This window comes from Gopherus evgoodei, chromosome 4 (assembly GCF_007399415.2).
Source record: "Gopherus evgoodei ecotype Sinaloan lineage chromosome 4, rGopEvg1_v1.p, whole genome shotgun sequence".
NCBI lineage: Eukaryota > Metazoa > Chordata > Testudines > Testudinidae > Gopherus > Gopherus evgoodei.
The window spans coordinates 102,604,014-102,630,380 of NC_044325.1; the positions used below are offsets into that span (position 1 = coordinate 102,604,014).

The 26,367-nt window shown below is 40.8% G+C and overlaps 1 protein-coding gene and 1 long non-coding RNA gene across 6 annotated transcripts in view; both read left to right on the forward strand.

The window, feature by feature from the left end:
* The window catches only part of SBF2 (SET binding factor 2), a 595,850-nt gene that overhangs the window by 136,274 nt on the left and 433,209 nt on the right, over nt 1–26,367 (forward strand). The gene's annotated exons all lie outside the window — the stretch shown is intronic.
* Nucleotides 839–1,994, forward strand: LOC115650426. The gene is made up of 2 exons (XR_004000091.1): nt 839–899; nt 980–1,994. It is a non-coding gene; the product is annotated as an uncharacterized LOC115650426 (long non-coding RNA).

Here is a 26,367-nt window from a genome sequence, read left to right on the forward strand (position 1 = left end):
ACAGTAAAAACAGTCTAGTCTGCAAACACAGTACATATGGGGGGAAAAAAGACTTCTCGTTTAAATCAGATTTTTATAGTTTTCAATATTTGAAAATTTTCTAGGGACTATTCTGCAGTCTGTCTTGGCCATTATTTACATAGGTAGTCAGCTGCTGGAGGGTCATGAGTGCTGCTGGTGATTTTGGGTTATTTTAATACGGATACCTTATTTATTCAGGACCTCAAAAGATATTTGGAGTTTAGATAAATGTCCAGAAGTCTGAAAACTCCACATTTTTGGAAGCCCTTTATGAGGCTCAGCATCCTTCCATCCTTCCCAAAATGCTTTATTTGAACTTTCTCTCTATAGCTGTAGCTGTCTTCTTGGTGTGCGGACTTCATTAGTGTGTTAGGGTGATAACATGAGCTTCCCCTTTTGAAGAGTATAGGGCTCTTTCTCTTTCATCTGACATTATGAAAGGGGGAATGATGTAGAGCTTTTCTCCTCCTCTTCCTACTTTTTTCTTTTCTCTGTAGACATTCCCACTGTTTTCTGCCTTCTGAAATTCTCCCATTTCTCCCCCATCTCATCTTTGCTTTCCATTTGTCTGTTTTTTCTGTTTTGATGCTGTTCTGTCATTGCCCTGCTCAGAGAGTGTTGATGCCCGTGATGTGGCTATGTTAACTCTGGCTGACTCTGCTCTTCTCCCTCTCCTGCCTTAGCTGCTCCACTAATGTCTGGGTATGGAGAGTGGCTGAGGAAGGGAGGAGTATACATTCAACCATGGACTTTCTACTTACTCTGCATAGTGATCAACCTTTTTTCTGCCTCTTATATTTTTCTTTTTAAATAAATCCTTAGACAATCCAAGATTCTTGTTGGGAATGAAACAGCTAGGACTGAAAATATAATTTCAGGTAAGTCTTGGCCAAAAGAGGTTAGATAGCAACTGTGGAATAGTGACAAACAAATACATTTTTCTTTGCATTTATTGCAGGAATTGTTACTGACATAACTGTGACAGATGAGAGAAGCGTGGAAACTTCAGAAGTCTGTTATATTGAGAGATGCAGATGCTATAGTCAAAAGGATTATTTCATAAGCATGTGTATCTTTTAAATGTTATAGGTATCCTTGTGAGCTAGGGATTGTATTCTAGCTCCATGGGGGGAAGGTTACCGAGTTTCCCCCAACTGCTAAAATCATTGGTGAACCCCTGCAAATTCCTGGACAGATAAACAATTCAAAAGCAGTACCACCCCCTAGGAGAATTGCATATACAGGTTCAGACAGGGTTCAAAAGGCTAAGAGACAAAGAAAGGATGTTTTGGTATAATGGGTCATCACAAACTGACTCAGAGTCCCACATGGTCCAGAAACTGACATGAGATTGTAACCCAAGAGGCCAAAAACCCTACTGGAAGGGTTTGAAGCACCTGGAAGCTGCCAGTGTGTCTCTGTGGAAGATGAGTGACACTTGGTAAGCTTAGCAACCGGGTAGAATGTTTATTGTTTTATTTATATGTTTTCTTGGTAATGCTTTTGTACTAAATAAACTTACTGTGCTTTGTGAAATCTGGTAACCACCCTTGGGAGAGAACCACCCACCCAGCCACACTTGGGAGAGAACAGAATAGCAGGCTCTAGATATTGAGGTCATACCTGTTGGTATAGTCACAGTGAATTTCAGGGGGACTACAAGCCTAAATCTCTGATCTGGAAGAAGGGGGATGCAAATTCCTGCTCACAGAGAGGTGATGGCTTGAGGCCAGAGACCTCTAAACATAAACTATGCAAGGGGTCAGAGGTGCATTTAGCCCTGGAACTGTGACAGTAATGGAAAAAGTATAGGCTGGATGAATTAGGTAAGTAGTAACGGGTTTAGGAATATTGTGTTTAGGGTAGAATGAAAAGTCTTTTTTCTGTAGATACTAGACATAGTAGCTTGATCTTGTAATTTCGGAATTACAAGGTAGACTGATTTTTGTAGCAATAAAACTCTTGAAAATGTCTCTCTTGGGTTTGTCACTTGTATAAATTTGTCTGATAGGGAAAGCTTGTGTCTCACAATGTGATTTTGCAGTGTGACTATGTGGGTTCTAAAAGTTTTTTAAGGATTTGTTGATGTAATTAGGGTGGATGACAACTCTAATCTTTTCGAAGTGTTTATGAGTGAAACTAATTTTATTGTAATGTTTTGGAAAAAACCTAAAAGAAAAGCTGATATACAATTATTTTTATTGTGACATAATGTAGTCCCCTCTTCACTAGCCTATTAAATTAAGTATTTAAATGAAAGAAATAGTGACTAGAACATCAATCATTTGTGTAGAGGCTTGAGCAAAAAGGCTACAAATCAGGGGAACTGAGTTATTTTCCTAATTGTCTCATTAATGTGCTGTGTGATCTTTGAGATGTTTAACTTTTTTGTGCATAAGTTTCTTCCGGAAAACAGAAAATTTACTTTCTCAGTTTTGTAAACGACTTAAACATCTGTGTGTGAAAAGTGCTGTATAAGTACAAAAGTGTATATAAAGAAAACAAAAGTTAGGCATATGACAATGACATATAAAAAGAGCTAAGCTTGAAAAAGATTACCTCTTCTGAAGGCTAAGATAAATGAGAAGTGATTGGCTTTTTACTGGAACACCTTTTGCACAACCATACTTGGGTGTCCATTGAAAGAGAAAGGCAAGTTAACTCATATCTTGATTATTAAAGCCATCTTCAGGCCTCTGATCTTTAAGCTGGCATTTAAGTGATGGAAATATTTCTGCTTTTTACTATCTAACATTGCTGTAGCACTCAGAGGCCACCCTCAGGATTGGGATACATTATGGTCTGTGCTAGTATAGTCCACTCCAAAAAGTTTATATATTATGAAGTATAATGATATTTATATTTTATTGAGGAAAATTAGTGAGACTTCTGTCAGGCTTTCAGGAGAAAAAGACAAGGATTGCTAAAACACTTTAAAACACAGACACATGCACAGCCATAGACACGAACATATTCAAAGCCCTACATACAGGGGAGGGAGAAGGCTGAGTTTGTTGCTCCTCTTCATTTTTTAATACAGACACTCCCTGATTTATGCAAGCGTTCCGTAACTTGGATTTTGCATAAGTCAGAAACGTATCTCCGACCATTACACCAAAAAACAAAACAAAAAACAAAGCCCTCCTATTTCTAGCTTACAGAACTTTTTCCATAAGCTCGGATTTGCGTATGTAGGGTTTACATAACTCGGGGAGCGTCTGTAGTGGCCATGACCTAACTGTATGGATGCTCCTGCTAATATTTGTGTATTGAAGGAAGGGAAGGTTCCTCCCTCCCCTCCTCAAAGTTCTCTGAATTGTCCCCACAGGCAATGCCTTTTCTTTTTAAATTTGATCATGAAACAAAGATTTGGCCTTAACTCAACAAACACTATATTCTGGTTAGTCTTTTGATGTATATCCAATAATAAAGTACAAATGGAGTATATATATTGTACTTTAACACACCAGTTTTGGTAAACTAAGTGGTGATAATTATTTGATGAAAGGTTAGTTGATATTTAGAGAGTTCTACTGGAAGAAATTTTATTTGCTATGAAACATTTCTATGTAATTTTCTGCTTAATTAATGAAGAATAACGAAACATAGTACTGGGTTCTGTTTTTTTTACCCAAGTAAAAAAGATATATGTTTGTTTTTAAATATCACTGTTGTTCAGCAAAGGAAAATTCAGTTGATAGTATTTAGAAATAAATAAAATGGAAAAATAAAGTAGGCTTGGCACAATCACTCTTCTTTGAACTCATTATAGTTATTTTTGTCAGTTTTTTTAACATAATAGGCCAATGAGATACCCACAGACAGCCACACAAATTAATCAGAGTTAATTTTATTGACAAAGTACAAGAATAATATTGCAAAGTCATTCTGTGGCCCTCTTTAATGTTACATGATGATAAACCTGGAGATGCATAAATGCAATACAGTGTAACTTTTTGCTTTTGTTTACTCCATTGCTTTGATTTATATTTTATACTATATTTCCCATTGTCACCTACTCATTGAAAGAGAAAATATATTGTTTTTGGAAAAAATACATTTTGTTTGTGAGAAGTAACCAAGACTTGACATTTTTTTTTAAATGATGTGATGTAGGTATTTTGTAGAGACATATCATTTTGAAAAATACATTTTTTTTTTGCCTTTCTCCCATGGCTATTCTTTAAGTGGTTGCTTTGAATAACTTCTAATAATCCAAAATCACTGAAATGAAGTCAAGCTTCCTAATCCATATTGCATGATCCACTGAAATAGGCATTTGAGTTAAGTGTTTCTCATAATGTAATATTATATTAGGGTACTGAAGAAAATGGGGAATACTTGTATTAGTGTTTTAAATACTGTAAATATTAGGTTAAGTAGTACTAGAGTATTTTTTCCTCCAAAAAACATTAATTGCTTGGAAATTCTAAAGGATTTGGGTTTTTGTTTTTGAACTGTTTCTAAAGAAACAATGTCATCTCTGCCTGGACACTAGTGACCATCTGTAAGATAAGTATTTGAACTTTTCTTCTTAAATCAGCTAATTTTCTTTTTAAAAATATGCCTTTGTATATATGCTTATCAGTGTCTCTTCTGACCTTTTATCTTGAATACTGAACACATTGATTGATGATGGCTTTGATCAAAAAACACAGCACAGGTTTTGGACAAGGGATTCTACAGAGGCACTAAATTCATAAAAGCAGTTGAAGGAGGAGTTTTCAAGGAATTGCCAGATTACAAGCTGATAACTCTACTGATGCAGCATCAGAAGAAATTTTACTTCATTTAATTACCAATAAAGAATGGGAACCACAAAGCCATCTTCCTGCTCCATACAAATTTGGGATAATTATGGTAGTTGATTGAAAATGTAGAGATACAACCTTACTGAGTCTTCAGTCAAGTGTCTTTGAGGTTGATGAGTATGGAAGAATTTTGAATTTCTACAATGCTCTTTAGTAGGGTTGCCGATTTCGGTTGGATGTATTTCTGGAGATTTCATCACATGACATAATCTTTAATTAAAGATTAATATTTATTTCCTGAAGACGCCAGGCCAATCCTGGAGAGATGACAACCATACTCTTTACATGTGTGATTGCTGCTTCTTCCTTAACAAGGTTTAACTAGTATGCTGAACATCCATGCATCAGTTTGGAATGATTACACTGGTGGAGGTCTCATCTTTTTAATTTTGTTTTTGTTTTCTGAACAAATGGCAAGGACTTCTTTGTCATACTTTCCTCTGCATGGGATATACCTTAATTATTCCTGAACAAACCGTATCTTAAGTCACTCTCTTGCCTCAGTACAAAGAGAGGGAATAGAATAATTTGAACTGGAAAGGTTGTCTGTTACTGAGCCAAACAGTAGGGCTATATCTAATTTTGTCTCAAGAAATGGAGATTGTAACACTTGGGTACTATTTATCACACCAAAAGTTTTCTTATTTTTAGGTAAATAAATATTTCAGACAAAACAATGGCGCTATCTGATTTCTAATTTATATTTAGAATTTTAGTTAAACCATTACAGTCAACAAATGGATTTAAAAGCACACTAGAATTCTCTACTAAATACACAGATTTCAATTAAAATATACAATAATAATGTAGGTATTTTTCACATATTCGTGCTACAAATGTTATTTTTCTGGAGGAAAGCCTATTTAGTGCTTGAACAAAATGTTCTCTTTTTCCAAATGATCCATTAAGCTAAACCATTTCAAGTTTGAACGTCCAAAATAAACTATAAAAACCAGCTATTCAGAGGTTGGATTAAGGACAATAGTTTAAACAGCTTTAAAGATCAGCTGAATTCTGATTGTCATCCAGACTTGGTAAATTAAAAATATGAAACTTATTAGGATTGAAGAGTTAGAGCTATCATGAAGGTGACGTCTTTGGTACATCATCCAGGAAACTCAGGTTTGGGAACAATATTGTTTTTGCAGTTCTTGGTCTAGTGTAACATGTCAGCAGTGAAGAAGCAGCACTGGCAGTTCTTTGAAGGGAAAGGATAAGATTACGCTGTTTTAACATGTTCTGGTAACTATCTTGAGGGCAGCATTGATCTTGGAAGAAACTGTCTGTAACTACAGAACAGAAAATTATATCACAATGTGTGAAGGAGATAAAAGATAAAAAGGATAGGACTATAGACAGGAAAACTGATGAGACGTAAAGGGTGAATGATAACCTAGTTTTATGTATATACTTAATATAACTCAATTATATATTATATCTTTAGCAAATAGTATGAATTAGATTGTTGGTCGGAGGGAAAGGAATTATGCCCACACTTCCTCTCCCATCCGTAATATTTTGCTTATCTTTGTACTTTATTTTGTACATAACCTAAAATTTAACTTTCTTGGCTATATTACAGCATTTTAATACACATAGACAATGTAAATAGTGACCCTGCCCAAAATGGTGTTATATGTTATCTTTCATATACTGATAATTGAAACTGATTAAACTGAGCCCAAAAGTAATACCCGCAGAACTTTACTAGGTTTAATTCTTTCTATGCAAAAAGAAATGTGAAGATCTGAGTTAAGCTTGAAATCCAATGTTTTATAGACAATCTGAATGGCTTAGCCAGAAAATATATACTGCAGTGAATAATTGTGCTTTGTGTGAGGGATGAACTAGCTGACCTAACAGGTCTTTTCCATTCCATTGGTATTTTATGAAACACAGTAACAGAAATTTAAAGATGGGAAAGACCTATGCCTGTTTCATAAGAGGGTCCTAATACTTTGAATTTGAAAATGTCTGTTAGGTCATCTTGTGTGTTACCAATAATATTTTTCCCTTTGCCTTGCCCAGTCTAGTTTTAAATGATGGACCAATATGTAAAGAATTATGTAATAAGTTTACACTTTACTGAGCAAAAGGAACTATTCCAAGATGATTTGGAGAGCCACTCACTTAGGAAAGTTGATGATGCTAATTCAACTTTCATTTTCAGCTATTGTTGCTGTCATAGTTTTACTAATTGGCACAAATTTGTTTAACATTGTATCTTAATTTGCAACAGTTCATCATCCATCTCCTAGTCCATCAATACTGAAACTTTGTCACCACCTTGAGGTGTGTTCCTTGTTTAAAAGATTTTACCAGTCTCTGCTAGAAAAGGGTTTGGACATTATACAGTGTCGTCATGGTGTTGAGCTATATATAAATGTGATTGGAAAGTTTATTTAAATTGTTTCTACTTTTATGTATACTGTTTTTTTTAATGTACATTTAGTACATATATATAGCAGATATATTGGACCAAATTCAGCCAGGTTAAAGATACTGGTTGAAATCAAAAGGGTTTGAGTTAAGAGCAGAATTTCTCTATATGTGCAATGAATTATATGTTTTCTGGGCCTGAAGAATGCATGAAAAAGGCCATGAAATCTCTGAGGAATGAATGATACATACCTCTGCTAAAATGTCCTATCAAGTAGATATTTTATATAGTAGACATATTGGACCAAATTCTAACCTAATTATGCATCTGAAATCTCTCATGTTACTTATAAGGGAAACAGGGAAATTTCCTCTTCTTATTTACTCCCCTAGTCATCCACCCTAAGTGGTGCATGGAATTTAACCACACATGCTGTTTGTAGTTGAATGTAGAAACTATAAAATGTGAACCCCCTGCAAATGATTGGGAAAAGTCTTGAAAACTTCCCTCCCTCCCTTCCTGAATAATATATTCTGTGTACTTAAGAACGTTACTCACTACTACTAGCATGATGGTTTCTCCATTTGGCAAGCTATTTGTTTTAACATAACTGAAAACAAGGTATAGAATAAAAATTGCCAATATTATACATCTGAGTTGACTTTTTTCATTTATTTCAAAGAGCACTAAAAAATTTGCAGTGTTATTTTCAGGTTTTCCAGACCCTCATTTGAATTACTCATAAGGTAAAGTTGGAAATGCTTTTTATTTCAACACCTCAGCATCAGCAGATCATCAACACAGTGCCTAGCAAAATTCCAGAGTGCTTTGCCTTTGGCTCTGACTGTGACAAATCCATATTTTGTTTTTCTGTGTTATGAAACTTCAAAACTTTCAAAATAAAACATAATACAGAGAGAGTGAGCTAATCTTAAAAACAGGAAATTTACATTGGTCCAGTAAGAACTCAGTTCAACAGATCACTGAAGCATATGCCTAAGCTTCATGGACGTGCAATTGCTTTGTTGAAAAGGAATGGATTTAAGCACATACTTAAATGCTTTGCTGAATCAGGGCCTCCAGTTTTGAAAAGAAGGATGCCGTCTGCACCCACATAAACCAAAGTCAAAGAGCTTCATGCCATTGCAATGGAATATATTGCATTTTGTACACTTTAAAATATCTTCAGAATGAAATTACATTTTAATATCATCATCATCATCATCATCATCTGGCATTTAGGGCAGTGATGAAGCTCCTCCACTCCTGTCTGCTTCTGGCAAGTCTTGCAGTGGTTCCCCAGCTGTGCCCCAGGTTTTCAGCTCGGCTTCCACAGCTCTTCGCCATGTTGTTTTCAGTTGTTGGCAGAAAAAGAATAATCTAAGTAGATGATAACATTAGAAAATCTCATTCAACTCTCTTAGCTGTTTTTTAAACTCTGGATGATAATAGGTGTCCGTGTGTGTCTGTGTAATTTATATTCAATTTATTTCCTTAACCATGTGGTCACATTTTTTTTATCTTGCAGCGTAAAAAAATAAAAATCTTATTTACATTTGTAATGGGTACCTTTGATCAAATGCTGCTGTGACACTTATGTAAATATCTTGTTAGCTTTAGTGGAGTTTCTCCAACAGGAGTGACTTGTGTTAAAATTTGACCCTCTAAATCTGTGGGACTGGCATCTGTTAAATAAATAAATAAAATAAATGATCACTGAAGCAATATAAAGCAGTTTAGTATTAGGAAAGTTGCAAGACAACCAGTTGACTGTTCTTGCTTGTAGAAGGAACTTTTAAAAGGAGAGTATGTAGACAGGACGAGTTAGCTTTGCTCATCTCTGCATATTTTTATCATTTATAAACAGATTTTAATTCTGCTTCTTATCTTCCCAGACGGTGTCATTTGTTAGGGATCAAAGAAGGAGGCTTTAATGCCTAATGTTATACTGGGTACTCATTTTTGTCCTTGAGCTAACTCAGTTGAATTGCATGGCATCTGCATGACTAATTTGAGAAATGAATGAGAATTCACATAATGAGTCAATCACACATTGAAATAGAAGCTTATTCTAAATTTAATCTAGGTGCAGGTATATGTGTGTACTGTAGGGAAAAATAACTGGGTGTAATTATACTACAGTCACGGACTTGTAATCTGCAGTTAGATCAAGTGTGTGCAAGTACAAAAATGCACGTGTTTCTAGACAAGTTCAATAATTTAGGTGATATCATTGTTTAATAAATACCTTAAAAGGTAAAGCATTAATATATTACAACACTAGCAAGAATGCTGATGTGATATTGTAGAAAGAAGATTTAGTAGCCGTTTAACTTTCTAATTGGATTTATTTGAGCGAGTCCTTCTTTATGAACAAATTTTTAAAGATCGCTATTTTACAGACAAGTTTGTTCAGTCTCTGAGGAAACTCCCTTCCCAAATTTTACCCAGTTATAAAAAATGGAAATAAATATAGTTAAGAGTTTTAAATAAATACATTGTGGGGAACACCCATACATGTAAGTTTTTTTTCTACATTGAAGTTGAAACCATGTGAAAATAATAATGTTACAGCAGATTCTGTTGTATCTTAAACATGTTATAAGGCATTTGCTGCTACATAGTTTCAACTGAAGTGTTGAAAGAACCGTAGAAAATAGAGTTTAAAATGGTACCTTTTCATGAGGACAATTCCTGTTTTATGTTTGCAGTTCATTTATCCTTGTATGTTTGTGTGTGTACGTAGGCACTGAACACTTTCTATTTACATTGATGTCAATAGTAACTGCATGTGCTTAGCACTTCTCAAGACTTGATTAAGTGACTTAAACCATAAATGAAGAAGTAATGCTCCACAAAATGTACTTCGTTCTCTTATTGTGTCAATTGTGGTTTAGTTTAAATCAGGGATTCTCAAACTGTTGAGACACCCTTTTAATGTGGTCACCAGGACTGGTATTAGACTTGCTGGGGCCCAAGGCTGAAGCTGAAGCTCGAGCCTGCCACCTGGGGCTGAAACTGAAGCCCGAGCCTCACTGCCTGAGGATGAAGCTGAAGCCCAAGAGCTTAAGTGCTCAGGTTACATTCATAGAATCACAGAATATCAAGGTTAGAAGGGACCTCAGGAGGTCATCTAGTCCAACCCCCTGCTCAAAGCAGGGCCAATCCCCAGGCAGATTTTTGCCCCAAATCCCTAAGTGTCCCCCTCAAGGATTGAACCACTGAGCTGTCCCTCCCCCTGGAGTGGTGGGGCTTGGGCTTTGGACCCCCAACCCCGGGCAGTAAGCTCAGGCTTTGGTCGCCACGCATGGGGTCATGTAGTAATTTTTGTTGTCAGAAGGGGGTCACGGTGCAATGAAGTTTGAGAACCACAGGTTTAAATTATTTAGAATACTTCATAATATACTATTAAATGTAGTGTATTAAGTAAATATACTGAAGCATTTATGACCATGAAAACTCTTTTAGAAGAGCGGTTCTCAACCAGAAGTCTGGGGACCCCTGGTGGACCGCAAGCAGGTTTCAGGGTGTCTTCCAAAATAAGCCAGAGAGGGGCCAGTGTTAGACTTCCTGGGGTGCAGGGCAGAAAGCCAAAGCATGAGCAACTAAGCTTTGCGGGCCCTCTGTGGCATGGGGTTCTGGACAATTGTCCTGCTTGCTACTTCCTAATGCCGGCCCTGGCTTTTAATCTACTGGATATGCAGTTGTGGTACAGGTGGGCTGTGGAATTTTTATAGCATGTTGAGGGGGCCTCAGTAAGAAAAAGATTGAGAACCCCTGGTTTAGATCTTTCCTGAGAGATGAAGAAAAGCAACAATGTTTTTGTACAGATTACAAAGTGTGCACTTAAGCAAAGTACAGATTAATGAGATTTTAATGTGTAATTGTGGTATATCTTATTTTCTATAGCATTCCTTTTTTCTTTTGTCTTACTTTGAAATATGAATAGACAGTACAAACTAGAAAAAGTCCCTTCACTTCTTTATGGGTTGCCTACTACTTATGGCATGTGTTCACTAGAAACAATGTTCCAAAAGCAGCCAGGATATTTGTTTTAGAAATGATATAAAGGATTATAGTACTGTAAGGAACCAACATGATATTCTGAATGATGCAATAGCTCTACAGTTGTTTTCTAATGCTGATATTCAGTCTTTTGCTTTAATGGCAGGGATCCTGTGCTTCAAATCAGGCAATGAAATAAACAAGCCTATAAACCATGTTGAACTGTAAAGACTATAACACTCTCTTCCAATCTGTAGTGAAAATAATCACTTTCGTATGCACCATTATGGCAGTTTATATCTCAGACTTTGAGAATACAAATTTAAATTGCAGTAAGGATTGCAATACAACAGTTGCTACAAATAACACCTAGCATTAAAAGAACTGAAAGAAAATGATTTTAAACTCTGAATTTACTATATGGACTGAATTCTTACTCTTGAGACTGTTCCCTAGCACAGAACAGTCTGGAACTTCCCTAGTTATCAAAGATTTTTGGCCATTTGAGGTGCAGGCAGGCTAACCTCCTTAGGACGAACTTCAGGAGATACCACTTCAGGAGCCTCCATATGAGACTCCTTTCAGTTTGGTCTACATATTGGGTAGAAGTTGCCTTGAGGCAGATGCTTGATCCAGTATCTAAAGTTCAGCTTTGCGTCTCTCCTGTTAAAGTCTTAATTGGCTTTAAACATTCATTGTTGCTCATTGAAGAAGGAACTTTAAAGTCTTAATGGCATTTTTGAAAGATATATTTTTCTAGGTATATCACGTTGCTTGTTCTACACTGTTTTGTGTCTAACAACTGCAGTGACTCACTGCATCCCTGTTTTTGTCTGCAGCAGAAGGGAATTGTTGAATAAAGTATAGCATATATCCTTTGTATGCTAAGTAGCGAGTTGGTGCATAAAATCAGATTGGAATCAACAATTGACACTCATTCACTGAGGAATGATCTTATACCTCTTTCCTTCTGGACACATCTCCCTTTGGCTCTTGACAGTTGCTCCAATGTTTCTCACAACTTCACATCTTCCTGTTGTGGGTAGCCACTTCCCTGTTGTATAAAATTGCCTTATGCAGTCTGCGTGCTTGTTTGGTTTTTTGTTTTTATTAGGAAAAGATTGGAAAATATGTGGGTTTGTGGAGACTCCTTATGCTTTTTAGTTTCACAGGGTAAAAGTCCAGAAAATATGATACTCTGAGAAAAGGGATAATTTACCTATAGTTCTACTTCTATTATCTTTCATAGACTCAAATTTTAAAGCCAGTAGTTAATTTTTTTGAGCTAATCTTGCTCTCATTCTGAGCTAGGTCTACATTTAGAATGGGAGGAGCTCTGGGATGCTCTAGGAAAGGCCACTGAAGCATAAGCAGAGGGTCTCCTGTTGGGGCTGTCTCCAAGGGCTAGAGATCTTTAAGAGCTTGGGAAGCTGCAGCCTGTCTTGTGTTAGGGAGCTGAGACCCAAGAGCAGGAATCCTGGTGATATGGGGTCTTCAGAGAAGCAGTGTTACAAGTGAGTGATTATCTCTTCTCTATTTTTACAGTTCATTTGCCTTTGATTCTACACACTCTGGATTTGGAGCTACTACTGGTTATTGAGGTGTTTTTTGTATGACTCTATTGGTTTAACTCAATAGGGATTTCTCTGGAATGCAGACAGGAAGGAGGAAATGGCTGCAGATAGCTAACCATCAACTGACTGTCTTCAGAGTTGTAAGAGACAGTGTCAGAACCATTGTTTCTTAGGATTCTGGGTCAGTCTCCTGCTCTGAGCTGACAAGATTGAAGAATGACGAAGAACCTGCCAAGAACAAAAGAAAACAAGAAACAAACAAAAAAGCTCTCTTGCAGAATTTAAAGGTACACTCTCTCCAGAAAGTGGGGTTACCAAGTTTGGTTGGATGAATTCCAGGAGGTTTAATCATATAATAGCTCTACTTAAAGAGAAATCTTTAATTATTGGAGACTCCAGGACAATCCTGGGGAGTTGGCAACCCTGCCAGAGAGTGGCAGTAGTTCTCTGGGTGAAATGCAGATTCCTGCTGGGCGTGTTGGTAGAAGTTAGGCCTGCCTCTATGATATCATTAAATTAGTAGGTAAATTGTTTTTAAATTGTAATTTTTCTCTGCAAGCTTTATTCCTACTCCTAAATAATACTTTTATTTTAAAGAAGGCTGTTTTGTTCTGGTCCATCAGTGGGAGAAATGCAAAATTCCATCCTGGGATAAGCAAAGGCAGGAGGCGTGACACAATCTGAGAACCTAGAGAGAGATAGAGGTATGGGAGGATACACAGTGCTGTCAAAAACACAGTTACATGGTTTTGCCTATATAGTCATTTCCCCTCTTGTTTGTGTGAGTCTCTCACACAGCCACAGAGAGAGAGATAAGAAACAAAATAGGAAAATTGTAACCATAATGGTGTGGACTTAGGGAGGTATATAGTATATATACTATATAGTACCTTGAAATTATTTTTTAACTCTCTCCTTTTTTTTTTAAATGGACTAGATTTCAAGTTGATGGTGTTCCTTTAAACTTTGATGTGGGATTTTATATTTTATATATACAGAGAGTAGGTAATCCATTTTCAGCTAAGGATTAAACACTAAACTGTTCTAGGCTATTAATGATACACTGCATGTAAGCAATTTATTTAAATGTTTCAGGAGCTGGTTTGTTGTTTCTTGGTTATTTCTATTATAGTTAAGGGTAGGTGTTGGGGGGGTTGAGAGAGAGAGTGAGAGAGACTTTTTTGGTTTATTGAATCCATAGCTATTTATCCAGTTGTCAAAGAAATTAGAAGCTGTAATCTTCAAGGCTGTGTGAATGGGAGGAGGAGGAGAAATGAATAACTCGTTTCTTATTTAGTAGTCTATTGTCCTAAACATAAGATTATGAAAATTGAACCAGGGGAATATATGCAGCATGGGAATCCTGAAATGATTTACGTGGCAAGTGAATTCCTATGATTATGAATTAGTGTGAAATGTTTTCTAATAATTCAGGGAAAAGCAAATTAAGTGCAACTAAATTATGCTTTTATAAACTTGAATAATTTTATAAGTTATAAACAGTCTGTGTATGTGTGTGTTTTCTTATGGATTTTTCAGCACTCCTGTTATAAATCTTGAATGTCTTCTTTTAGGATTAACTATATTGCTACTTTAAATTTAATTGGTGTGAACTTTCATGTTCTTTTTGTCAGGCTTGATGCAGGTTTATTTGCAAGTTTCCCTTGAAATGGCTTATATCAATTAAACATTAAATTGTAGATTAACAAAAATATAAAATTATTGTGGTGCTAAATCATATTTTCTTCCAGATAAAAGAATGCACTTGATAATATATTCTTCTTCGAGTTATTGCTCATGTGTATTCCAAAGTAGGTGTGTGTGCTCGCCACGTGCACCGGTGCTGGAAGTTTTTCCCCATAGAGGGAGAGAGCATCTCCCGCGACCCCTGGAGTGGCGCCTGTCTGGTGCAGTATAAGGGGAGCTGCGTGCTCCCCCCACCTTCAGTTCCTCCTTGCTGCCATTGAAGGTGCGTTGGAACTGCTCAGCTCGAGCTTTGCTGCAGCTTGTCCCCAGAACTGTTCATTCAGTAGTACCAGTAGTCAGTTTAGTTTTCAGTGAAGTTTAGTTAGTTAGTGAGCCCAGGCCGGGGCATGCCCTGTGCCCCAGGATTTAAGTCCTGTGGCTCCTGTAGGCATTCTTTGCCAAGGAGTGACTCGCATACAGATTGTCTGTGCTGCTTGGGAGAAACCCATATCAGCGAAAGGTGTAAGATCTGCCAGTCGTTCAAGCCCCAGACTTAAAAAGAAAGAGACATTAGACTCCAGGCCATCCTGATGGAGTCAGTGCTGGCCCCGACCACAGCATGCCACTCTGATCCAGTACCTGGCACCGCGTTGTCGGTGCACAGAGACTCTCGGTACCCTCGACTAGTCGGCACCCCTCCCCTTCCACAGGGCGTGCCAAGAGGGCTGGAAAGACTCCCTCTTCACAACGGCACCGAGGGAAGTCTGGGACAGAGACTAGACCCATGTCGGGTAATCCTCAGTCCTCATCGGTCCCTAGGCCTCTGATTTACGCGGAGTGGAGTAGTCCGGCCCCTTTGGAGCAGGCCTTTCTGGATGTCCAGGTGCCATCTCTGCCCGAAGCCCTCAAGGCAGCTAAGGAGTCATGTCCGTGCCAGTGCCAGGAGTACTGCCGATGTTGGCCCCACGCTCAAGAGGCAATCCGCTGCTGGGATTGCTGTAGTCACTACTGGCTCGGTACTAGTCTTGGTCGGGGAACATTCCTGACACTGCTCACCGCCCAGTGACCGTTCAGGGCTCAGTCCATGTGGATCGCCCTCAACGCCGGCCAGACTGCCTGGATGGGTGCCATCCGATCAGGACTCCTGGCACTGCTCGTCTTCACGGAGTGAATTCAGACGGGGGCATGGCAGACGTTGGCAATGGTCCTCGCCTTGAAGGTGGTTTCCGCAGTCAGTTGCAGCGTGACCATCAACACTGTCCCCGCTCAGAATCCTGTTCAAAGTCTCCTCCATGGTACCGTAGCTCCTGGCATCGATCGCCAGCTCCCCGCTGTCGTGTGCCCGCCTATTGAGATCTCTTGTGAAGCAACTACTACCGTCAGTGCTGTTCTCCCGCCTCGAGGTCACAGTCCCATGGTCGACTTAGATCCCGGCACCACCACCACTCCCAGTCCGGAGGCAGCAGCTTGTCGTACGCCAGCCTGACCTCCGCTCACAGTCACCCATCTGCAGGTCAGGCTAGCCAGCCTGATTGGCCAGCCCCGCCTGTGCCTCAGCAAGTGCAGTGGCACCGTACATTGTGGCCAGCCCAGTGGTACCACTGGGCACTGTGGCCTCCAGTGCAGCCTCCGGTGGAAGCTCGCTTGGTGGCAGGGGCATCGGAAGGACCATCAGCATCCATCCCTAGACCTCCAAGAAAAGAGGTCAACAGGCCCCACTTCCTCAGTGTCATGCCCGGAGTCCGACAAGGTAGTGGATCCTCCAGTGCTGGCTGACACCCAAAGCACTGCACCAACCTCCTCGCCCCACCGGGAGGAGCTGATTGCCGCCCCGCCCATCTCTATCCTGCTGGAGGACTACCGGGCCCATCAAGACTTACTAAAAAGGGTGGCAGCGAGCCTCCATTTCCAAGCTGAGGAAATGGAAGAGCCCTCAGACTCCCTGTTCAATGTGCTGTCCCCCTCGGCACCAGGCACTGCAGTTTCTCCTCCCTTGGTTTTCACACCTCAACTGCTAGAAGAGGACCTCATCCTCCCTGATTGAACTAACCTTGTTATCTCTAGCCTGCTTCTTGCTTGCATATATTTACCTGCCCCTGGAAATTTCCACTACATGCATCCGACGAAATGGGTATTCACCCATGAGAGCTCATGCTCCAATATGTCTGTTAGTCTATAAGGTGCCACAGGACTCTTTGCTGCTTTTGCCCAGTATGTGTGTAGAATCACTGAAGTCTGAATTAAGGAAAGTTTCAGAAAGATATATCTCTGAGAAGTTTGCTTTCATGTGTCACTAGGTGTTTTAACTCAAAAATTCATTTCTATGTTAAAGGCAAATGGTGTGGGGATGACAGGATTTATGCTTATATTGATGACCTGCTAGTTAATACATTGCCAAAGAAGAACACAGAATTCTATACAGATGTTGAGTCCTTCAAGGGACACAACTTTATTCTTTAATGTTATAATGGATTTTTTCCGGATCAGTTAAGAGTCTTTAAATGAAAACTTCTTGACTGCCTTGGAAGTAGTCAGGCTTTCAGAGGATCTTTTAAAGAGAGATTAGGGCTATGGCTACATTACAGAGTTTACAGTGGTGTATCTGCATTGATGCCGTGCTGCTAGTGCAGATGTTCTGAGCCGATGGGAGAGAGCTGTCCGTTGGCTTAATTACTGCAACCCTCAGGAGCGGCGATAGCTATGTCAGCAGGAGAAGCTCTCCCATTGACATAGCACTGTCCACACCGGTGCCTACGTCCGTATAATTTATGTCGCTCAGGGGACTGGCTTATTCACAGTCCTGAGGGACATAATTTATACCAGTGTAAGCTAGGGTGTATACATAGCTTTATATGTTATGCATGCCAGGATAAACCTGCAAGAGTGTAGTTTTTGTTTGAGGACACCATGGTAGATGAAACTGAAGACTTGTCTGCGTGTGGGGTTTTTTTTTTTTTTTTTTTACAAGGTAAGATTACAAGGTAATCTGGTTTGAAAATGCTTGTGTACAAATTATGCAGTCCATCACTGTGCGCTGTCTCCTCATTTATCATGAAGTTTGGAGTCTTCTTGCAAAGTGGACAAAGTCTGCTTGGAATTTAATTAGTATGGTATATTGTTCATGAGGATGCAGTTGCTGAGCACTGCTTTTTACATGCTCCAAATGGCTATTCTACAGTTCTTTGTGACTTGACCATTACTAGCCTGTCTATTGACTTGCATGATCTCCCATGCTGTGATATCAAGTTTCCAGGATGATGCCTCCCTCCGTTTAAAAGCTGGCCTAGAGCTAGATTTTTTCCCACTTGCTCCTGGATCTCACTATATTAGCATTCTTAACAATCATGATAACACTCCAGAAGCCCCACAACATACCTCATGCAGCTGCTTGGGGTTGTGCTGTGAGCTTACATTTTGTTTCCATCTGGGGAGAATTGTCAGTTCAGGAAGCTCTTGTGGCCAGCCACTGGAAGAAAGATCTTTTTTGTACATTGCAGAGCAGATGCCCATGAAGGATTACACCTGGGATGGTGAATAGTACCGAATAAAAAGAAAGCTGCTCAGGAGAAACTACATGGATACAAGAGAGAAAAGGAGGCAATCTGGCAATGGATATGTGACCTGACCATTTTATGATGAACTGATAGGATATGGCACAATTATAACACAACCCATCGTAGATACCATTTGGAGCCTGCTGCTCGCACTTTCCACCTCACTGAAGATGACTGGCAAGTCCTATTGGATAATGGTGGAGAGGAGCAATCCCCTGGGAACCAAGAGAAGTCAGGACTCTGACTCCAGACACCTGGAAAACCAACCCCAGTCTTGCCTGCTGCAACAGACTCCCAATTCCTGTCCTGCGTCAGATGAAACAGAAACCCAATGCCAGGACTGAAGAGTCAGATCTCTTGGAGGGAACTTAACCATGTATGTACCTATCTTTACAATTAATTAACATCATGCTATACTGACATTCTGGCTTCCTGTGGCTGCAGTTGTTGTAGGTGGATGTGAGCTAGGAGCCCTTCCAAGTATCCAGCCCTCACCTCTCTTCTTTCCTTGCTTGGCCCATGCTATCTGTTGGGCCCTTTTATTTTTTTCCACAAATGACGGCTACTCTTCCTGGACAGTTGGCCTCTGTGGCATGCTAAAGCCACAACTACTGACAGTTTTTAGAACTGCAGCATGGAGGGCATTTGCCCATCTGCCTGTTTTTCTTTCCCATTCTCATATCATCCTGACCAGCAAAACCCCTCTTTTCCTCCCTTTTTGCCGTCTCAAAATAGCAGCCTCCAGCATAGTGCAGTTGCAGTCTCTACCTTGCATCTCCTCCCGATGCAGATTTTTATAACAATAGCATTTATTTGTGTGAAATTCAGCAGTTTGAGACATGGTTACAGGAAAAGAAGTTTCATTATACGGATATAAATGGTAAAGGTACAAACAATACTGCAAAACCAAAATGGAAACATAATTCCACCCCACCCTACCCTTGCAACGTCCTGAACAGCATGTACAGCAGACAGAAATCCCAATGCACTTAGCACAGTTCTCACACTCGGACCACTTAGCAGCTCTCACGTTCCCCCCAAGACTGGGAAGAGTTGCAAGGAGGTAAAGCACTGTATCATTTTTAAAATATGCATATATTTGCCTGTTTGGAATATGAACAATAAGTCACTTTTTCCCCATAGTCCCACAGCCACAGATCTGCATCAGTCAAACCATCAAGGATGGGGTCTCTGTGTACTGTTGAGAGGCAGGCCAACCATAGGGGATGAAGAAGGAAGACCCAGATGAGATGTTTGCAGAACTTTTGGCGGAGTCTCAGAGAAAAATCAGACTGGCTAGGAAGTGGAGGGAGTATATAAGGACCCAGAGGGAGTAAGAAATGCAGCTCTCACAGGAGATTGTGGCAGTGGCCAAGCACACTGTCCTAGTGACCAGAGACAGTGTGACAGTGGCCAATGACTATATCACCATTGCCAAGGAGAGCATGGAAAGAGAAGGAGATGCAGAGGCAACTTTTGGATGCTGTCCTGAGCCAGAATGCTCTGCTCCAAAACATACTCCTGCTAGGCTAGCAGACCCTGCAGTCCTGTAATTTGTGACCTAGCCACAGGCCTTCGGCCCTTGGACAATACTGGCTACTGAGATCAGCAGGAACTCCTCCGGCAGTGCTACGAGTGACTATTCCCTTTAAGAACTAACTTCTGGGCATCAAGAGCCCAGCACTTTTGAGCCCTGAAGCAATTTTGAGCTGAAGGACTTAACCCCAGAGCCCACTCAGACTAAAAGAGACAAGTATATAATTGGGAAGGTATATAGTTGCCTGGGACTTTAAACCCACCCTCACACACCCTATCTTGTTCTGTTTACACCTTTTGTTTACATCTTTTGTTGCTTTAATTAAAGGTTTGTTTATAGTTGATTAGGTAGTAAATTGTTCAGTTAAATGTTTCTATGTTTGAAAATACATTTTTTTCCATTGGTTCAATTAAAACTTTTTTTTTGTTTTTTTGTTCTTTCATAATAACTGTTTATAATCATGAAACATTATTGCAGTTAATTCAAAAATCCTTTAAGTAAAGCTGTAATAATTCATATGGTTTTACAGAAGGGCTTAGGGAACTCTCCATTTCGACCAACTACACACAGTACCTCAGTACTTGCAATGTATCTATCCTAACAGACTCCTCCCTAAGCTAACAGCTGCACATATTCAGGCATGAAACTCAAAATATGAACAATAGGCAACCTTGACAATATTTCTGCAGGTGTTAGCATTTTCTGTGGGTGCCTTGTTGGCTGCTCAAATTGTCAAGCAAGTCTCTGAACCTCAGCTTCCCACCCATTGTTAAGATTTTCTTCCTGGTTCTCACGAATAGTATGCAGAACACCAAATGCAGCTATGATGGCCAAAAGTTTTTTTTTCTGATGGTTCCAAATCGATTCCATAAGCAGCACAATCTCAAATGGCCAAATGCACACTTGTCATCTGTTCTGCAGCTACTCAGATGATAGTTAAAATGTTCCTTCCTTCTGTCCAAGTGGCCTGTGTATTCATTAATGAGGGCATCAGAAGATAAGTGGGATCTCTCAGAATAACTGGACCACCTCCACACTGTTCATGTCTGCAGTGGTCCTGGGAACAAACAGTCCTTTCCCCATTCATTTAAATAGAACTGAATTCTGAAAGATCCTTGCATCATGGACCTTTCCAGACCACCCTGAAATTATATCTGTAAACCTGCCAGTCGGTCGACCATTTCATGGAGAAATACCTCTTTCTAATTATAAATTCTGCACGCTGGCAGGTGAAGAGGAAGTATGGTATGGAGTCAGCAGAAACATGGGATTAAAAAAAAAATTGAACCCACTTAGCTTCCCACAATTCACAGCTAAAACAATCCTGTAATGCATATTCCCCAGCCATGAAAAGGACCAGGGGATACTCCTGGAGAATGCTATGCCCTCAGTTTGCAGCAAACTGTTGTGTGTTCACATCATGCAAATGTAAAACAGCAGGTATTCCATGTGCATGCTGTTGATGTGAACTCACATAATGCTAGTTACATGACAAACATCAAAAAGATTTGGATGAGCTCACTGGGTATACATGTATCCTAAACTAGTTAGAGGGAGTCTGTTTCTTGGCTTTCTTCATTTTTCAGATTTGTTATAAAAAACAATTCAGTTTTAAGCTCCTCATGGTCTCAGTATTTCTGTATTGACGTTCCATGGTAGATCTTTAGTTCTTCCTCTGTCAGAATTGCAATGAATCCCAGTTATGGAAAGAAACTAAATAAACAAATCAAAAGAAGGTTGATCCACAGCCAAGACTCATTTAATACTATTTTACTGGAACTCCAGGCTCTGAGACACTTCCTGTAACAGGATATGGCAAGCTTTTTTCATGTGATGTAAATTGAACAAGAAGGATATTGATAAGATAGAACCTTGAGATGAGATTCATTTCATTTCTCTTTGCAGATTAAAATGCCCTGAACCTCAAACTTAGTTTTATTTACCCCGTCTCTGACCCACGTGACCCCTTGTTTGTCTCATCCACTGTTATGTCTTGTCTTTTATATGGTAAACTCTTTGGGGCGGGGACTGTCACTTTCTGTGTGTTTGTAAAGTACCTTGCACAATAGGGTCCAACCTGGATGTGGTCTGTAGGTGCTGCCACAGTATAAATGCTAAATAATTACTTATTTCAGCAAAACTGGGGTGATCTGAGTATTTGATCTGCTCATTTGTTGGAGAGAGGTATATACCTAAGGGTAATAATCTGCAAAAACTCCAATGGCAGCACAGATGTTAACTCAGAACTCACAAGTTAGATCCCCTTTATAATCTGGTAATCTATAGACCAGAATCATCATTTTGATACTTGCTCCACAAGCACAAAAATAACCTCCAGTTCTTCTTTGAGTGCTTGTTCATGTCCATTCCATATTAGGTGTGTGTGCTCGCCACATGCACTGGTGCCGGAAGCTTTTTCCCCAGTGGTATCCATAAGGGACCAGCTCTGCCATCTTCTGGTGCGGTATAAGGGGTGCAACCGGCTCCCCCGACCTTCAGTTCCTTCTTTCTGCCAGTGATGGCGCTGGAACGTCTGCTGCTTCAGCTAGTATTGTTTTGTTCTTTGTTCTTGCGAACTTTGTAGAACCAATTTACGGTCCTCCAGTTTGGCCTGGTGACAGCACTGAAGGTGTTTACCAAGTGCATGTTGGTGGTGGCGGCTTACCTCCCACGCCAGGGTATCCAGATCTACCTATACCTTGACGACTGGCTGGTCAAAGCCTGCTCCAGGTCTCAGATCCAAAAGGATGTCATGGTACTGCAAGCCACATGCCACATCCTGGACCTACTGGTGAATGACAAAAAGTCCACGTTAGTTCCAATGCAGAGAATAGAATTAATCGGAGCGGTGCTCAACTCCACCTGTGCAAGAGAATTCCTGCTGCTGGAAAGGTTTTGGACATTGACACACCTTATTGCGGGGGTGTCTGTGTTCCCCCTGACTACAGCTAGGGTTTGCCTGCGTCTGCTGGGCCACATGGCAGCTTGCACATACATTGTCTGCCATGCCAGGCAGTGGATGCAGCCCCTGCAACAATGGCTGACAATGGTCTATTCCCAGTCCAGAGATCCCCTGGAAAAGATCGTTACCATTCCCCTGGCAACACTCACCTCACTGTGATGGTGGACCAAACGTGAGAAGGTCCTAGAGGGAGTTCTGTTCAACACCCTCCCTCACTTCATCGAGTTGGTTTTGGACACCTTGGGCCTCGGCTGGGGTGCACACCTTGGAGATCTTCAGATCCAGGGGATGTGGTCCCTGGAGAAGATGACACTACACACAGACATCGAACTCAGAGCAGTCCGCTTGATGCAGGGTCTTCTTACCTCACCTGTTGGGCAAGGTCATGAGATTCCTGATGGACAACACAGCCTTGATGGTCTACATCAACAGGCAAGTGGGAGCGCGCTCACTGGCCAAGAGGCACTCCATCTCTGGAACTTGTGCATTGAGCATGAGATCCACCTGGAGGCTTGTCACCTCCCTGGCATCAAGAACATGCTAGCAGATCACCTCAGCAGGGCCTTCTCTTCTCACCATGAGTGGGCGCTTCATCTGGAGGTAGTGTGCCTGATCTTCCAGAGATGGGGAACTCCCTAAGTGGACCTTTTTGCCATTAGGCAAAACAGAAAATGTCATCGGTTTTGTTCTCAACAAGGTCTGAGCAAAGACTCCCTCTCTGATGCCTTCCTCCTGTTGTGGTCAGGGAGCCTGATTTACACATTCCCTCCGATTCCACTTATCAGCGAGGTCTTGGCAAAGATCAAGAGAGACAGGGAGCAGGTTATCATGAGCACCCTGGCGTGGCCTTGTCAGAACTGGTTCGGCATGCTCATGAACTTGACAGTGGCCCTTCCCTGGCCCCTGCCCAACTGACTGGACCTGCTGTCACAGGACCACGATCGGCTCTTACACCCCAAGCTCATGTCCCTCCACCTCTCAGTGAGAATGCTGCGTGGCTGAACCTGGAGGAGCGTACCTGTTCGGAGGAGGTCCAACAGGTCCTCCTAGGAAGTAGGAAGCCCTCAACCTGGCGAAGTTTTCCTACTGAGTGTCCGAGCGTGACATCTCTCCCTCGCCTTCCATACAGTCTGTCTTAGACTATCTGCTTCATTTGAGGAACCAGGGCCTCACACTCTCCCATCAGAGTGCTTCTCGTGGCCATCTCTGCTTTTCACCCGCTCATCCAGGGCCAGATGGTGTTTTCCCATGACATGATTGGTTGGATTCTTGAGAGGTCTCGAGAGACTCTTCCCACAGATATGGATCCCTGTCCCGCAGTGGAATCTTAACTTGGTTCTCTCTAGGCTCACGGGCCTCTTTTGAGCCGCTGGGCTCCTGCTCCCTTTCCCACCATGGAACGTTGCTTTCCTGGGGGCGGTGAGATCAGCAAGATGAGTCTCTGAAATTAAAGACATGAGATCAGATTCACGGTATTCAAAAAAGACAAGGTTCAGATGTGGCTGCACCCAGCCTTCCTGCTGAAGGTGGTGTCTACCTTTCATATAAACCCAGGGCATTTTCCTTCTGGTGTTCTGCCCTAAACTGTGCAAGACCAACAAAAAGAGGCATCTTCATGCACTGGATGTCCAAAGGGCTTTGGCTTTTTACCTAGAACGTACCAAGCCTTTTCTAGAAATCGACTCAGCTCTTCATTGCTACAGCGGATAGGATGAAGGGCCTTCTGGTGTCCTTGCAGAGGATTTCCAGTTGGACTACCTCTTGCATAAGGACCTATTATGACCTGGTGGGGGTCCTGCTGTCTCAGATTGTCAGAGCCTGCTCGACTAGAGCTCAGGCGTCCTTGGTGGCCTTCCTGGTGCACATCCCTTTCCAGGACATCTGTAGAGCTGTGACGTGATCCTCTGTTCACACATTCATGGCGCATTATGCCTTCACTCAGCAGGCCAGAGATGACGCCGAGCTATGTTACAAGCTATACAACCTTGAACTCCTACCCACCGCTGATGGTACTGCTTGGGAGTCACCTAATACAGGGTGGGCCTGAGCAAGCACTCGAAGGAAAGACCGTTACCTTTTCAGTAAATGGTGCTCTTTGAGATGTGTTGCTCATGTCCTTCCATGACCTGCCCTCCTTCCTCACTGCCAGAGTTTCTGGCAAGAAGGAACTGAGGGTGTGGGGAGCTGGCGGCACCCCTTATACTGCACCTTATGGGTGCCACTCCATTGGGCCCCAGATCCAGTCCCCTACAGATTTTGCTGAGGGAAAAACTTCCGGCACTGGTACATGTAGCGAGCACGCACACCTAATATTGAATGGATCTAATATGGAATGGACATGAACAACACATCTCAAAGAACACCAGTTACAGAAAAGGTAACGATCTTTCCTTCGAGTAAGGAAGGAAAAGGTAACTGTCTTTTTATTTTAAAAAAGGTCTCTGCACAGTTCATATATTGCAAGCAGCATGAAAATGTTCTTCCCCTACTTTGTTTGCATGAGATTAAGCTATCACTAGAAACTGCGGAAAAAACTAATATTAAAACAGGGCCTGTATTGTCATTCAGCGAAGTCTCAGTGATGTGTGTCAAAATCAAATGATTTTCTGCCGTAGTCATGAAGAGTGTAACCTTTATTTACCACAGATCTGGAGTCACCCAGCCAATAACTTGAGCAGAAGAAATATGAGATACTTATTTCACCTTTTTGGATTTGCCAAATGAACCTAAGAGAAATGTGCCATCTGCCATCTCTGAAGCTAGTTTCCCCTGCAGAGTTCTTCTTATGGGTGTCTTGAAACCCTTTTGCCCATCTCACTCTAACATGCAGTTCACCTGTCGCATAATCTTCTCAGAGAAAGCCATTTCCCATTCATACCAACAAAAAGAAAATGTGAATAAGAGAACAAGCCACACAAAAATCTTAAGCGAGAACTCTCGTTCACCTACCCCAGTGGTTCTCAACCTATTTACCATTGTGGGCCGCATATGCAGTTCTCTGTGTTATGTGGGCCTCATCTGCACATTATATGTACCACGTTTGTGGCCCTGAGGATGTCACATGGGCCACAGCTGTGTGCTGATTGGGCCTTGGGTTGAAAACTTCTGACCTATCCTCGCATCAAAAAAGTGTGTTGTATAACATAGGTGCCAATTCTGAGAGAAAGTTTTTTAGGATTAGAATGGGTGCCAGAGCCATACATTTTTGCTCATGTGTCCATAGTTTGCTTGTAGATCAGAAATATGTACCTTAATGTGAAGGGTGCGCTGCCACAAATCCATGTTAAAACTGTATAGAGCGAAATTTGTGTTTCTGAGAGGCATAACATATATTTGTGTAGACTACTCCAAAGGATATAAGATGGCTACCTTTAAAAAAAAAAACAAAAAAAAAACCCAAATCAACAATCCTTTCTTTTGATTTTTTTTTTTTTTACAGTGTTGCCTTCTTTAATACATGCATCATAGTACATAGAAAAGGAAAACAGGCACTCACTAAGATGGAATGGAAACTTAGAATTGGGCAATGAATTAAAGAACATATTCTCACCAGCATAATCATGGGTCAAGAAGTGGGTACTAGAGTTACAAACAGTTTGTGGCCTCTGTTGTTTGTTTTTAACATTCCTCAAATGCCAGATTTGTCTAGCTCTCAGCATTACCTCATGAATGTTTGCTATATCTATATACTAGAAAAGCTTACTTCACAATGGTTTTCCTTCATTCTGGCAGTGTAATGTACTTGCAGGGACTTGCTGGCATTTATATGTTTCCAGGATCTGTGGTTGGGCCCTGTTCATATCTGTTTCATGACCCTTGTATTAAACTTGAGCTCCT